Here is a 9,921-nt window from a genome sequence, read left to right as displayed (position 1 = left end):
TACAATAAATTTTGAAACAAAATATTCAGATTGCTTTATCCTTGAAATTTTCTGATTATAGCATTAATCTTTTTTCCTAGTTATAGTTCACTATTGTATTGCTGGATGTGTAGCTCTAAGAATTTGTAAATAGTTTTGGATATGTGTTTATTTTCAGCCACCAAGGATAGCTTTTAAAAGTAAGAAAAATTGTGAATGCTTAGCAATCATGTCAGAGTCGCAGATTTAAGTTTTTTTTACTTTACATGATTCAAATTGCTCTCCAAACTAGAATGTTGTAATCGATGAGCAATGTGTAGAAGACGGTTCTTGTTCTCTTGGCCACAGAGTGTACGTGCTCTGGCACGTGTCTTAACTCCTTTGTTCCTGTTTCCATTTCAATGAGACAAGGAGACTGCCATCTGCTCTTCCTGCCTCACTGGGTAGTTGAGGGGGGATCATATTCATGGAGTACCTCTGTGAAGTAGTAAGTGCTTTACAATTGTGAGGTAGTGTATTTATATCTTTTCATATGCAATATTTGCTTTTAGGTTTGAGTGACTTTAGCATATCTCCATGAAGTTAAGCATATATGAAGTTCTTTGTTTTTATTTTTAGTTTTACCAGTTCTGAAATTAACATTTTTAAAGTTTAAAATAATTTTTCTTTTTTATTTTTTTTCTTTAGGATTAACAATTGTGTTGGTGAAGATAATCATTGGCTTTTTCTGCAGTTGTGTTTCTACACTGAACTTCTTACTTGCTACGCACTGATGTTTTCTTTCTGCCACTATTATTACTTTCTTCCACTAAAAAAGCGTAACTTGGTAAGAAATGTTTATATCCACTAATGTTAGAGCAGCTGTATCATACAGTTATGAACATGTGGTTCTTTTAAGTGCAGAAGATTGAAAATAAAAGCAACAACAATAAACCCCCAAATTAATGAATTTTAAGATGTATTGGAATTGAGAAAGTAGGCCCTAATCTGACATTCCTTTTTAACCAAATCCTTTTAAGATTGCTTATTAGTATTGAGTGACTTTCTTTAAAAAGCAACATTTTAGATCTTTTAATATATATGTTTTGGTCTCAGATATCTACAATAATGAAAAACAAAGTGAAAAATGTTAACTTCTTGTTTCTGTCCAGGAATAAAAATAGACATCAGAATTTTAAATGTTCTCTAAGGAACATTAGATTCTTGAGAAAAAGGACTCTCCCCCTCCGCTCCCCTATCTTTTCACAGTTAACAATAAGAATTTGCAGGATGCTTTAAAAAATTATATGTACCATTAAAGGCAGTGCTTTTCTTATTTTGTTGAGGAACTACAACAGATGTTAATAAGACTTGCCCCAAAAGGTGATAGTAGTGGTGGTGTTGGTGATAGCAGCAACTAGGAGTTTTAGGTCCTTGACTATAGATATCGACCCTATGCTATGGGCATGCCATTTTAATACTCACTTTAATGCTCACAACAATCACATCAGGTGGGTACAGTTTCTTTCCCATTTTTATAGATGAGGAAACAGACTAGTAGGCTTTAAATAAATACTTACTGAAGCAATTATTCAAGTGGTTTCAGTTGTCGAGCTGGAATTTGAACCTAATCTTGTATTTTCTGAATCTACCCTTCTGTGTTTTGTGTGTAGAGCTGGGATTTGAGCGTGATATGTATGTCATTTAGACTCTGATTATGTTTTTTAAAAAAACGTGTGTGTGTGTGTGTGTGTGTGTGTGTGTGTATCTGTGTTCATGTGCACCTGTTTGTGACAGAGAAAGAGAATTTGCACAGGGATGCACATATGCATGTGAGGAAGCAAGGTTGGGGAAGAAAGAGGGAAGAAAGAATCCCCGATGAAGAAGGGGGATTTTTTTTCCTATTTGTATACTTTTATATTATTTAAGTCTTTTATATTAAAAACAAGTTCAGTGATGGTACATATAATTAAATTTTGGAATAAGGGCGAGAGTGAAATAAGTCTTTACGTTCTATGTATTTAGATCTTTCTTGTACACATTTTATATAATTAAAGGATATTTGCTATTGTTAACTGGGCTATATATATTAGTGGGGGCTTATGATTATGCTTTTTAAATATAGATTGAGCAATTAAAATTAGATACTAATAACTGAAAAAGTTCAAAAGAGAACACTTCAAATATAGCTGACACTTTCACACTGAGTATTTAGTGCTTGCTAGTACTACAGTTTTAGAAATTGTATCTTATGGGTTAATTTCTGATATAATTGGCACTATAGTTAGAATATGTGAAAGATTGTACATATTACCCCAAGATCAACCTGTTTCAAATAATTGAGCCTAATAAGAAAAGCATTAAAATAAAGTTTCCCAATAAGATTAAGGAAATAATTTTGATAGAGAGATAACGTTTAGTGACATTAAATTAGGTTCTCTAGGAAAGAATGCATTGTAGTATGGTGGAGGAATTGACAAACTATGGGCCTTCAGTTAAATTAGAACTGCCACCTGTTTTTATTAATAAAGTTTTACCAAAGCACAGCTACTCTCATTTGTTTACATATTGTCCACAGTTGCTTTTGTGCTACAACAACAGAGTTGAGTAGTTGTGACAGAGACATGTGACCCGATAACCCTAAATATTAACTATATGTGTTTTTATATTGAGTTTGCCAATCCCTGGTAGTTTGCCAACCCCTGGAATGATGTTGGCTTTGTAAACACATAGACCTAGGATCAAAGCCTGGCTTTTATTATCCGTATAACCTTTGACACTTCATTTAACTTTCCTGAATTGCAATGTCTTCATGTGAAAAATGTGAATAATAATAAAATTAAATATAGAGATAACACATGTAAAAGTACCTGGTATATTATAGACATTCAATTTATGTTACATTTGATTTTAATGAAAGCTCTCAGAAGGAGGGAACAGTTTTTCTTTGGCCTATTAGATTTTACGAAAATTTTACAGACTGTTTAACAACATTACTGGGAGATAGATAACAGACTAGATACATTCCAATACTCACGAATATAATAATATTCAACTGAAGGATTAAGACATTTAAAATTACAAAAGGTAATCTTCTTCTCCAAATGTGAAAGATAGAAACCCTGGAAAAATTAGTACAAATTAGAAGAAGAATTTCTTTTTTTAAACAGAAAAACTGACTATAGGTGATAATATTTGAACACTTAGAATTATGTATATATACACACACACATCATACTAGGTGTTGAGAAAAGACTAGCATAGTAAAAGTTTATTATGAGATTAAAAATCTAGGAAGAAAATAGAAAAAGTGAGTTTAAGTTGGGTTTTGAAAATTCAAACCAGATTTTCCTTAGAGCAGTCAATTGTAGAAACAATACAGATGATTTTTAATTTTATAAAAAATCATAATGTGTTAGTAGGATTACCAAGTGAAAATCAAATAAGCAGCTAGATCATTGTAATATAGCTACTTTGGTGTAATAAGCAGTAAATTATAAATAGTTCTAGGGACCTGACAGTTATTTTATCTAATAGTGCTAATGTCCCTTTAGCCCAAGTCTTATAGTATCCTTGTTGTTAAGTAGGATGCTTTTATAATTACCTTCATAGTAGAGATAATGAAATTGAAACCCAAAGAGGTTATGTTACATTTTCAAGATCATTTAGCATCCTGTTGAGGAATCTAGTATGTTTTAACCTTGTTTATGGTATATTTATGGTATATTCTCTGAATGAATGAAGTGATTTGTATATTATAAAGTTAGGTATATGAAGAACTTTAATGTTGCCCGATATAAGAAAAGATAATTCATAAAATTAGAATATTTGTTATTGGTGTTTCTAACCTACTTATTTTTACTAAAGTTAAATTCTAGGACCAGAACTTTAACTAAACTTGGGGAAAATATTTTATAATTTAAAAAGCCCGAAATATTCCAAGGATCTGAAGCAAACTGAATATTCAGTAGCACTCAATATTCATTGAAATGAATTCTAGTCATTTCATTGGTTTAGATGTTGATAATTTGAAACTCTATTACTAGATGCATACAGTGTAGAATTCTAATGTTTTTATGGGCTGGATGGATTGACTCTTGTATCATAAATTACACCTCTGTAGTAATGATTCTTGCCTTGAAGTATTTTTCTTTCTGTTATTAATTTGCTATATCTGCTTTCTTCTGGATAGTATTTTCACGGTACATCTTTTTCCTTCTACTTTAAGTCTTTCTCAGTTGTACGTCTTGTCTATGTGTCTTGTAGACACCAGATACTTCATTTTTTTAATCTGGTGTGATAATCTTTGTCTTCTAATTAGAATATTTATTTTTATTTAGTGTAACTGATACTTTTTCATCTTACTATTTATTTTTTATTTTAGCCATCAATTACTTTTGTTTCCATTTTTCTACTTTTTCTTTTACCTGCTTTGGAATTTTCAGTTAAAAAATATCTAATTTATCCCTTCCCATGGCTTTTTTTTTTCCTCTTCTTTTAATGGTTTTCCAGAGTTATAAACATTCTTCCTTGATTTTTTGAAGTTGAATCTAAGTTAGTAGTTTGACCACTGCCCAGACAGGTGGCTTTAGAATGCCACCCGTCACCATCATTTTTGCTCTTTTGGGGTATAAAATAAACGTAGAACTAAAACACATGATGAGATGTTGTGTTGTTTGTATTTTATATGTTATAATGTATATGTTATATGAAGTCGGTATTCATTTGGAATTATCCAAATATGAATGCTTTACCTAGTCTTTCACGTCGTCATAGATTTCTCGACTTATTTCTAGGAATATTTTCTGCCTATTGATGCAAGTCAGCTGAAACAAATTCTCCTAGTTTTGTTTCACCTGAGAATATCTTCATTTCTCTTTTATTTTGAAGGATTTATTTGCCTGGCATAGAACTGTAGGGTGGAGTTACTTTTACTGTTAAAGGATGTTATTGCATTGTTTCATGGTTTCTATCATTTCTGTTGTAAAAATCACTTAGTCTTATTGTTACTCCATTGCAATAAAGTGTCTTTCTCTGGCTGCTTTTATGATTTAGTAATGTAGATAATTATTTATTTTATTTCAGCTTTATTGAGGTGTAGTTGACATATAAAAATGTAAGATATTTGAGTTGTACATCATCGTGATTTGATGTACATAAACACTGTGAAAGGATTCCCCTATCTAGTTAATACATCCATCACCTCACGTATTTATCCTTTTTTTTCAGTAAAAAAAAATCTCTTAGCAGATTTCAGTTATACAATACAGTTATTAACTATAGTCACCATATTTTACATTAGATCCTCAGACCTTATTCATATTATAGCTAAAGTCTGTATTATCCTTTTACCAACCTCTCCCTATTTTCCCCAACCCTAGCTCCTGGTATACTTTACTCTATGTTCCTGTGAGTTTGACCTTTAAAAAAAATTTTTTTTTAATTGCACATATTAAGTAAGTAATACCGTAGAGTATTTGTCTTTCTCTGTTTGGCTTATTTCACTTCATATAAGGTGCATCTATGTTGTTGCAAATATTCTTTCTCATGGCCGAATAATATTCCATTGTGTGCATATATCACATCTCCCTTATCAGTTCATCTACTGATGGACCACTTAGGTTGCTTCCATATCTTGGCTATTTTGATTAATGCTGCAGTGAACATGGGAGTGTGAATAATCTCTTCGATATCCTGTTTTCATTTCCTTTGCATATATACCCAGAAGTAGAACTGTTGGATTATGTGGCGGTTCCATTCTCAATTTTTTGAGGAGCCTCCATACTGTCTTCTGTAGTGGCTGCACTATTTTCTTTTCCCACCAACAATGCCCAAGGGTTCCCTTTTCTCCACATCCTTGCCAACACTTACCTCTTGTCTTTTTGATGATAGTCATTTTAACAAATGTGAGGTGGTATGTTGTGGTTTTGATTTTCATTCCCATGATATTAGTGATGTTGAGCACCTTTACATGTACCTCTTGGCCATCTGTATGACTTGTTTGTAAAAGTGACTATTCGCTGTTCCTCGGCCCATTTTTAATCCAATTGTTTTTTGCTATTGAGTTGCATAAGTTCTTTATTTCGGATATTAACCCATTATCAGACATAGTATTTGCAAATATTTTTTCCCATTCCATAGGTTGTCTTTCATTTTGTTGATGGTTTCTTTGCTGTGCAGAAAAGTTTTAGTTTGATGTTGTTGCACTGGTTTATTTATATTTATTTGTTGCCTTTGCTTTTGGTGTCAAATTCAAAAATACTATTTCAAGACCAATGTCAAGGAGCTTACCCAATATGTTTTCTTCCCTGAGTTTTATGGTTTTACATTTTATGTTCAAGTCTTTAATCCATTTAGGCTTGATTTTTGTGTATGATATAAGAGGTCCAGTTCCATTTTTATTGATCCATATGTCTGGTTTTCTGCCTGTATCATACTGTTTTGATAACTGTAGCTTTGTAATATAGTTTGAAATCAAGAGGTGTGACACCTCTAGCTTTTTTTTTTTTTTTTTCCCTGTAGATTTCTTTGGTTATTTAGGGTCTTTTGTGGTTTCATACAAATTTTAGGATTGTTCTACTTCTGTGAAAAATACCATTGGAATTTTCATAGGGATTGCATTGAATCTGTTGATCACTTGGGTAGTATGGACATGTTAAGAATACTTAATTTGTTAATCCATGAACATGAACTAACTTCTTTTCATTCATTAATGTCTTCAGTTTTTTTCATCATTGTCTTAGTTTTCACTGTACAGATCTTTCACCTTCTTGGTAAATTTATTTCTAGGTATTTTATTCCTTTAGATTCAATTGAAAGCAGTATGTTTTCTTAATAATTCTTTCTGATAGGTTGTTATTAGTGTGTAGAAATGCAACTGATATTTGTGTATTGATTTTGTATCCTGCAGTCTTACTGAATTTGTTTATTAGTTCTAACAGTTTTTTGTTGAGATCTTTAGGTTTTCTCTATGTAATATCATGCTATCTACAAATAGAGATACTTCTTCTTAATTTGGAGGCCTTTTATTTCTTTTTCTTCTCTGATTGCTCTGACTTCCAGTACTATGTTGAATAAAAGTCATCCTTATCTTATTCCTTACCTTAGAGGAAGAACTTTCACTCTTCACTTCATCAGTGAGTGTGATGTTTCTGTGAGCTTGTCACAAGTAGCCTTTATTATATTCAAGTATGTTGCTTCTATACTCAGTTTGTTGAGAGTTTTTTTTTCTATGAATGGATGTTGAATTTTATCAAGTGCTTTTTCTGCATCTATAGAGATGATTTTTACCCTCCATTTTATTAATGTAATTTATCACATCGGTTGATTTGCAGATATCAAAGCATCTTTGAATCCTGGAATTAAATCACATTTGATCATGGTGTATGATCCTTTTCATGTATTGTCGAATTTAGTTTGCTGATATTTTGTAGAATTTTGCATCTGTGTTCATCAGGGATATTGGCCTATAATTTTCCTTTCTTCTAGTGTTATCTAAAGTCTGGTATCATATCAGGTTAATGCTGGCCTTGATTATGGAAAGAGTCCTCATTCTTCAATTTTCTTGAAAAGTTTGAGAAAGATTGGTGTTACTTTAAGTGTTTGGTAGAATTCATCTGGTCCTATACTTTTCTTTGTTTGGAGGTTTTTGGTTAGTGAGTCCAATCTCTTAATAATTGGTTTGTTTAGATTTTCAGCTTCTTGATGATTCAGTCTTAATAGGTTATATGTTTGTAGGAATTTATTTCTTTAGGTTGTCCAATTTGTTGGTATATAATTTTTCAAAGGAGGTTTTTATGATCCTTTGTATTTAAGTGATATCAGTTGTAATGTCTCCTTTTTTATTTCTGATTTTGAGTTCTCTTTTTTTCTCTAGTGAATATAGCTAAAGATTTGTCTATTTTGTTTATCTATTCAAAAAAAACCCTCAGCTTTTAGTTTTCTTGATTTTTTCATCTTTTTTGTTTCTATTTCATTTATTTCTGCTCTTACCTTATTTACTTTCTTCTGCTAACTTTCAGCTTGATTTCTTTTTCTAGTTCCTTTATGTGTAAAGTTAGGTTGTTTGAGATTTGCTTTTTCTTAACCTAAGTGTTTATTGCTAAGAACTTCCCTTAGAACTGCTTTTATTACAATTTGTAAGTTGTGATATGTTATATTTCCATTTCATTTTCCTAGAGAGTTTTTCTGATTTCTGTTCTGATTTCTTCTTTGACCCATTGGCTGTTTAGTAGTATGTTGTTTAATCTCCATGTATTGGTGAATTTTCCAGTTTTCTTATTGTAATTAATTTTCAGTTTCATACCATTATGTTTAGAAAGGATGTTTGATATGGTTTCAGTTTTCTGAAATTTATTAAAACTTGTTTTGTAACCTAACATGATCTATCCTGGATAATATTACCTGTGTGCTTGAGAAGTATATGTATGCTGCTGCTGTTGAATGGAATGTTTCGTCAATGTCTGTTAAGTCTATCTGGTCTAACATGTAGTTTTAAGTCCAATATTTTCTTACTGATTTTCTATCAGGATGATCTCTCCATTTTTGAAACTGAGATGTTGAAGTTCCCTACTATTATTATGTTGCTGTCTGTTTCTCCCTTCAGGTCTGTTAATATTTTCTTTTGTTTTTAGGTGCCTCTATGTTGTGTGCTATAACTATTTACAAATGTTATATCCTTTTGTTGGACTTCTTTCACATTACATATTGACCTTCTTTGTCTCATATCTTTGGCTTCAAATATTTTTTTGTCTGATAAAAGTTTAAATATTCTGCTTTCTTTTGGATTCCATTTGCATGGGATATCTTTTCCACCCCTTCACTTTCAGTCTGTGTAGCCTTAAAGCAGAAATGAATCTCTAGTTGGCAGCATTTAGTTGGGTCTTATTTTTTTTTTAATCCATTCAGCCATTCTCTTGTCTCTTGTTTGGAGAATTAAGTCCATTTACATTGAAAGTAATTATTGATTGGTATGGACTTAATGTTACCATTTTGCAAATTATTTTCTAGCTTTTTTCGTAATTCATTTGTTCTTTTCTTTTCTTGCTCTCTTCATTATTTGATGATTTTCTGTAGTGATTTGCCGATGTGTAGAAGTTGCTCACTAGTTTCTGATATCTTTCAAAGGGAATTGCTCCATGTGTAGCAGTAGATTCAGTGTGTCTGTGGAAAAAGTTGCAATCAGGAGGCTCTTCTTTTGTCATCTTGGACCAAAACGCCTATGTTTTTTTTTTTTTGCCTTTGTATTTTAGCAGTTATTCTATGATGTGCTTCATTGTTGTTTTCATTTTTCTGTTTGAGAATTTATATAACTTCTTGAATCTGGCTTAATGACATTTTAAGTTATGGATTTATTAGTCTGTGTCTCTTCAAATATTACTTCTACCCAACTTTTTCTCTTGCATTTCTGGGAGTACAATTCTAAGTACATGAGATCTAACTGCACTGCATAACTTGTGTGGCCTTTTCTACATTTTCCTTTCCCCGCCCCCCCCCCCTCTGTGCTTCAGACTGGGTATTTTCTACTGACCTATTTTTCTAGTTTACTCATCAGCAATTCTGCTCTGTCTAATCTGTCAAACCATTATGTTGAGTTACTAATTCAGTTATATATTTCACTTCCAGAATTTACATATGATACTTTTTTTTTATAGATCACATTTCTGGTGAAATTCTCTGTTTGTCATCTATATTTTTGAACAGTTCAAAGTTGTTTTAATGTCTATGTTTGATAACTTCAGTGTTGAGATGTACTTGACTTTTTTTTTCCATTTCTTAGTTTCCAGATATTTGGTTCTTTCTTCTGTCATATCAGATAAGTTTTGTTGGATACTAGACATTTTGTATGACTAAGGACAAAAGATCTTGTTAAATATTTTCTTTGATAAAATATAGTACTTTTTTCTTTTTTGGATAGTCAATAAAAGACTCATCTTGATCCAATCAAGAGTTTGTATAACAAAC

At 31.6% G+C, this 9,921-nt stretch overlaps 1 protein-coding gene across 1 annotated transcript in view; it reads left to right on the top strand.

Annotated features, from left to right (window-relative positions):
* Positions 1-9,921, top strand: part of ZDHHC21 (zinc finger DHHC-type containing 21) — a 55,086-nt gene that overhangs the window by 18,092 nt on the left and 27,073 nt on the right. The gene's annotated exons all lie outside the window — the stretch shown is intronic.

The sequence above is a fragment of the Pteropus vampyrus genome, unplaced genomic scaffold (genome assembly GCF_000151845.1).
Source record: "Pteropus vampyrus isolate Shadow unplaced genomic scaffold, Pvam_2.0 Scaffold109, whole genome shotgun sequence".
Lineage (NCBI taxonomy): Eukaryota > Metazoa > Chordata > Mammalia > Chiroptera > Pteropodidae > Pteropus > Pteropus vampyrus.
The sequence above is the reverse complement of the archived record's forward strand: the minus strand, read 5'-3'. Positions and strand labels throughout refer to the sequence as shown.